At 39.2% G+C, this 6,000-nt stretch overlaps 1 protein-coding gene across 1 annotated transcript in view; it reads left to right on the top strand.

Moving 5' to 3' along the window:
- The first annotated feature begins 4,342 nt into the window (after positions 1-4,342).
- Positions 4,343-6,000, top strand: part of pik3cb (phosphatidylinositol-4,5-bisphosphate 3-kinase, catalytic subunit beta) — a 45,576-nt gene continuing 43,918 nt past the window's right edge. The window contains exon 1 of the mRNA XM_007555964.2: positions 4,343-4,445. The gene's annotated coding sequence lies outside the window, so the exon portion shown is untranslated. The remainder of the gene's footprint in view (positions 4,446-6,000) is intronic.

The following is a 6,000-nucleotide window of genomic DNA, read 5'->3' as shown; positions in this document are numbered from 1 at the left end:
TGTGTGTGACTTACTCGTGGTTTTCAGTGATGGAGGGTTATAAACACCACACTGGGCTAATGAGCGGGTGTGTGTTGTTTTTAGAACCGGACAGACAGTTGTCTTTTGTTTGTGGCGAGCCAGCGGTGATGCACAGTGAAAATGCAATGGCCACGTTTGGTTTGGAGATGTAAGAAATGTGTGTATGAGCACGTTGACTTTTGCAAGTTCAAACTCATCAGGCTAACTGTACATCTTATCTCGCATCTCATCCTATTTTAAGACGAGGAAACATGTTTAGGTTGATCCTGTACAAGTAGATCTTGATTAACTTCTATGTCCATAAACCATGTTGTAGTTGATCTTTTTTTTTCTCAGAATAAATATGCTTTGTTTTTTTATTTTATTTTATTGTATTTTGAACAGTTTATTGACAAATGTACTGTGTTTCTGAGTTGTCTCTGAGGTTCTCTTTGCAAGTTAAATGAAGGTGACAATGGTGTAGTTTCATGCAGGGAGATGCCCTAAGCCACATTATTATGCAAGCCTCAGGGCTTGAATAACAAAATCATCACTTCATGGCCTTTTATAGTTCAAAATTTGCTAACTAGAACATCGGTTACCCACATGATCTATGCCATAAAAAGCAAGGCACATTCTCTGATAAGAGCCTCGAAGGTAAGGAGCAGTCCGAGTCTTGGGCAGCGATGAATCTTCAGTCATTTTAGGATTGTGCATTCTTTACATTCTTGAAGCAGAGGATGGGTGGAGGAAGGGAAGGGTGTTAGTCCTAAGTGTGAGGTTACATGGTGGAAGAGAAAAGACCATAGAAAAATAAGACTCTCACTTTGGTATGTGCTACTAATGATGGTGACAGACATTTGAATGAAGGCATCAAAATGTTATGAGGCATTACTCTTGGCATCCATGTCGATAATCAGTGCTCTATTACTTGTTTTCCTACTACTGTTACCTAATTTTTACGTTTTGTTGTCGATTTAAATGTTATTTTAAACAAACATCAGGTACATAATCTCATCTATACTAAGTGAAGAGATTTGCCAAAGTACATGTATGTAAGTTGAGATATCAAATCTTGGTCATTCTCACTGCCATTAATGCTCACAGTTGATGTAGTTTCACGATCAAGATGCTAAATATTGACATTTTGTCATTATTATAATAATAGTAATAAACGACACACACCAGAAGGCAATAGAATCCCCAAACTTGACACACATAAGCAGGTGTGACGATGCTATAATGGCATCGGGGCATTTAACTATAAGCATGCAATAATTTTCTCAACTCTGTACTGAAACAAAAGCTAACAGTATGTCAAAAAAATATGTGCCTTTGAGTATCAGTTCCAGCTTGTCATGTTCTTCACAAGTTGACTGATTGTCCGCTGAAGCATGACATTCCTCTCGTCTTGAAGGACGGCCCTCAGGTCAAAATCCCTAACGTTTTATGAGTGCTGTATCTATTGACATTACTGCAGTCAAACCTTTTTATAGTTGCTGGGCTGTGTTTTGCATTTTTCCACTGGTATTTTGGCAATTTATCTTTGAGTTTCAACTCTTTTACATTGGAAAGCTTCTTTGCCATCACCCAAATCTTTAGCTGTCTGCACATATTCTGGCTAAGCTGCTGCAAAACATTATTACATTCATTAAGAAGAAAGTTGTAGGTCAAATTATAACATTACCTTAACCCTAAACATGCCAAAACATGTTTGGTCCAACTGCAGAAAACAACTTTGATGTAAGACGTTGTCTGAAGGAGTCTCTTGGAGATTTTAGTTATGGGTAAATGTAGTTTCTGCAGCCTAGTCATCATTAGTCCATGATAAACATTCAACTACAAATCCCATTTTCTATCTAATTTTGTGTGCTTTCAGAGCGCCTGGGATTGTGGAACCAAACCCCAAATTGCTGTTTGAACAGATCTGTCTAAAACTAAAAAGCATTGACGTTGGTGTGAAGTTTTTTCTTGCACACTTTAGCTGAGCTAAGTTTGGGTTTAGCCTCCAGCAACAGACGTCATCTCTGAGCGGCTGCGTAGTGAATCCCCCGTCTGTCCTCGCACCAGAATGTTCCCCGAAAATCTCTGTGACTCTTTCACTCACTCGTTCTCAGTAGATCATGTGGTACGTTTTTGTTGAATAAAGACAGGGAGAGTTAAACATTGACCATCTCTGGCCGGAGGTTTTATCCTTGTTAAAACAACACACTTCCTGGAACTGCTCACCCTCTGTGCTGCTCCGCTGTAGCTGTGTGTGAAGCAAACATAAATTCCTTCCCTTGATATTTTCTTGGTAAAACCTGCCTTTTTCTGTGAAGTCTTCCTTTTCTCTCTTCACAGCATACCCTCACACTTGTACATGAAACCTCTTTTACCACCAGACTCTTTCCATTTATTCTCGTGAGCCTCTCTGTGTCACACCCTGATAAACAAAGATAGAGCATCCTAACCACTGGGGGAAAACAGGAAGTTTACTGGCCTCAATCAGTCTGTGTGTTGCATGTCATCAGCTTGTATTTTTTTTTGCCCATGACATATTTGTTTTCCGTATCTCTTGGGTCAAATCTTGATTTTGGTACCACTGGCTCTTTGAACTGCCAGCAGAAATTCCTGCTGGGGCTTATGGACTGCCCTGGGCATTGTTTCATAAAGTACCTTCTGTAGGTCATGTCCTTTGTCGTCATGCGTAAAGTTTACTACAGTCATACTACCTTTTCCATTTAGTCTTTTGGAAATGAGATGTGAATATTAACTGACACAAACCTTTAATTTGAGTTTTCCAAGTTATTAATTGTCATATCCTGCGGAACTCTGGTTAAACTTTCACCATGCTCTTGTTGTTAAGGACTTTGTTGTTCTTGCATTAACCAAAGTCAGCATTCTAGTGCACATAAGCCTCATTGTGTCTTAAGAAATGCACCAATCAGAGATCTGGACTCATTTCTGATCTCAACATTGAAAATGGAAGTATTTTAACAAAATATTTATTGCAAAATTAAACCACAATTTGTGTCTGTCCATCGCTTTTATAATAAAATCTTCTAGGTTACTGGGCAGATGTACCCAACTAAATATGATCTAATTGGATAACGGCACAGATTTCTTCCACGTCTCAAAATCTAGACTTCAACCATATTTGCATTCAAAATTGTCAGAGGCAAAAAGATGACTCGCGTTACATTTTGCGTGTTTGCGTCTTATTTTTGTAGTTAGCGTAGTTGGTATTACCAACACTAATGGTAACTGTGTTATTTGCTTTTTCAATTGAAGGAAAAAATGCCTTTAATTAAAGAAAACAGGAAAGTGAAGTAATGTTACTTACGTCAACAGACTGTAAGAAATCCAGACGCTTTGGGTAAAATTTATTTTAGTTTCCAAATGCAACAGGAAAAACAAACAATAATATCCTCTCCTAAGGATCAGTAAAATTTTGATCACAGGCTGATTGACCAACTACGAAGATGGGAATTGATGTTGTGTTGATGCTTTCACTGGAAGAGGGTGTAAGAGGCAGAAATATGAAATCTAAATGTGAACAAACCACAGGGCCAGTTGAGGGAAGGCTCAGAACAACAAGCATGGTCTATATTTGTATTCCCTCTGTAAACGGGTCCTGGGTCTTGCATGAAGTCCACAGGCACCCAAGGAAGTCAGACCATTTAGTTTTTCAATTCTGTTCCATTGCAAAATTTAAAATCCTTCTCAGTTTTTCATAAAGAACCTTTTTAAATGTTAAATCCTAGTTCCTCTCTCAAAAAAAAGTGCTCCTCACATGTGTCAGAATTGAGCACAGGGTTCGAGTCAGACTTTCATTTTGACTTCTAAAATAATTCAAATCTTTTAGTTATGACTCACACTTCCACCTCCATCTGTTTTATAAAGTTCTGTTTTCGGTGCTTCCAATGACTCAGATAACTTCAGTTAAAGTGTGAATCAGAATTACAAGGCTAAAAGTATTGAAAATGTTTCTCAAACAAATCTAATGTTGAAAGTCTCAAAATATTGCAACAGATTTTCACACATAGTTTAAAAGAAGTTTCTGGCTTGTGACCCAGCTGTTTAAATAATAAAACGCATGTATACAGAGCTAATAATACATCTTCCAATCTCTGAAGGTGTCTCCACTATGATCCAGATAGCAAAAGCAAAAGATGATTAGGTGTCTGTAAGGAGTCAGGGGGGAGTTATTCTGTTGCCTTATCACTTCTGTTGGGGCAGCTGGGACCACAGAACTAATCAGGTATGCATTATTTGTGCTCAGCTTGTACTTTCCCACATGTCCTGCCCTGTTTGTGTCCCTTCGGTTTGTTTCCCCCTCCTCTTTCTCTAACATTCCTTGTGTTTTGCCTCCTCATCCATCAGATGCAGTGTCCCAGAATCTGTTCAGACGGCCCCGGAGAGGAGCGGAGGCGCAGGAAATAAGTGACTCTAGGAAACGGCAGGTAAAACATGTGTCTGTGTGCGAGCAGGCTGGTTCTTGTAGTTATCTTGACCTATTTTGCATACAATGCTGCAGGGGAGGGTGTGTGTGAGCCTATGTGGTACAGTGTAAAAGTTGAAAAAGTAGAACTGCATGCTGGCTTAGCTGGAATCTGGGAGAGTTGGCGTTGGCCTGACAGATAGGGAATGTGTGGAAGTTTCTCAGCACATTATAGTTTTGGGTAAGTTTTGCAGGATTACAACCAATGCTGATGCATCCTCGTTACGATAAAACTTAGCAAAGTTGATGACGTTGGATTCATGGATGTATTATAGTGTTGAGCAATATTGGAAAATCTTCCAGTGGTGATATTGGTGAATATTATTATGATTGCATTAGCTGCAATAAATGCAGCACTTACCTTTATCATCTTATGCACCATCTTCTGTGTCAGGTGTGGATATTTAAAGCTCCAAGGCAATGTCCAGTTACCTAATATTACACTGGGATGCAAAATACCCGACATTTGAATATGATTAGTCAGCGGTTATTGCTCCCCACACAGTCCTTATGTCAATATTACAAAGGACTACATGACATATTGTTTAGTTCTAGTGGGTTTACATGTTTGTGCAAAGAGGAGATTGAGGAAGGGCCTGAGCATACAGCCCTGTGGTGCTCCATTATTAAATGTAATGGAGGTAAATGTAACTGAGTGACATTTATTAGTCGCAATGTAAGAATAGCTGAAGTTGTGTTTCAGTGTGTAAGAATAGCTGAAGTTGTGTTTCAGTGTGTTTAACCTTACCAAATTCATCAAAATGAAAAATATTTCTGCTGAAAGAAGGCATACAAACAGAAACTCAGCTTAGCTTTGCAGATGCATATTCTACATTTATGCTCTTCTGCTTTCACAATAAAAAGTTGGTTAAGTTTCAGACTTACTATATGTGGTGCAGTGAGAGCAGCTTTGACAGCTGTCAGGATAATAACCACATTTTGTTCTCCCAGTCAGCGCAGGTGGCCAATAACCACCAATAATCAGTACAGATGCCTCCCACCTGCGCTCTGTTTATCTCCCCTCTTCCTGCACTCCTACTCGCATGTGGAAAAATAGCTTGATCCAATTATTCATGCTGCTCTGTCTTCCGCCACTGATCGCTCCTCCAACATTGTTTTGTTGCTGCTGCAGAGAAACCGAAATGAATGCAGCCATGCAGGTTTAATTATTTAGCCTATGGAGCTAAATGGAGGTCACATTTGCTTCCTGCCTTCAACTGAAATGACCTTTTTAAGTGTTGTTTCATTTGCTTGCATGAAAACCGAGCAGTCGTAACCCTTACACTAACACAATCCTAGGAAACCCTGCCCTTCAGCCCGTTTGTTGGTTGGCATTATCTTTATAGCATTGACTTCACTACCTGAAGTATTATAGCATAGAATAGATTTTGCTATGTTTGCAGCCAGAGAATGGAACAAGCTGTGCTGCCATGAACTAATTATAGATGTAAACTAAGGCCGTTTACCAAATGTATGCCTTATTTTATGTAGACTGCCCAAAAAAACATGCACTATTC

This window comes from Poecilia formosa, unplaced genomic scaffold (assembly GCF_000485575.1).
Source record: "Poecilia formosa unplaced genomic scaffold, Poecilia_formosa-5.1.2 Scaffold74, whole genome shotgun sequence".
NCBI lineage: Eukaryota > Metazoa > Chordata > Actinopteri > Cyprinodontiformes > Poeciliidae > Poecilia > Poecilia formosa.
This window is presented reverse-complemented; position numbering and strand designations above follow the sequence as displayed.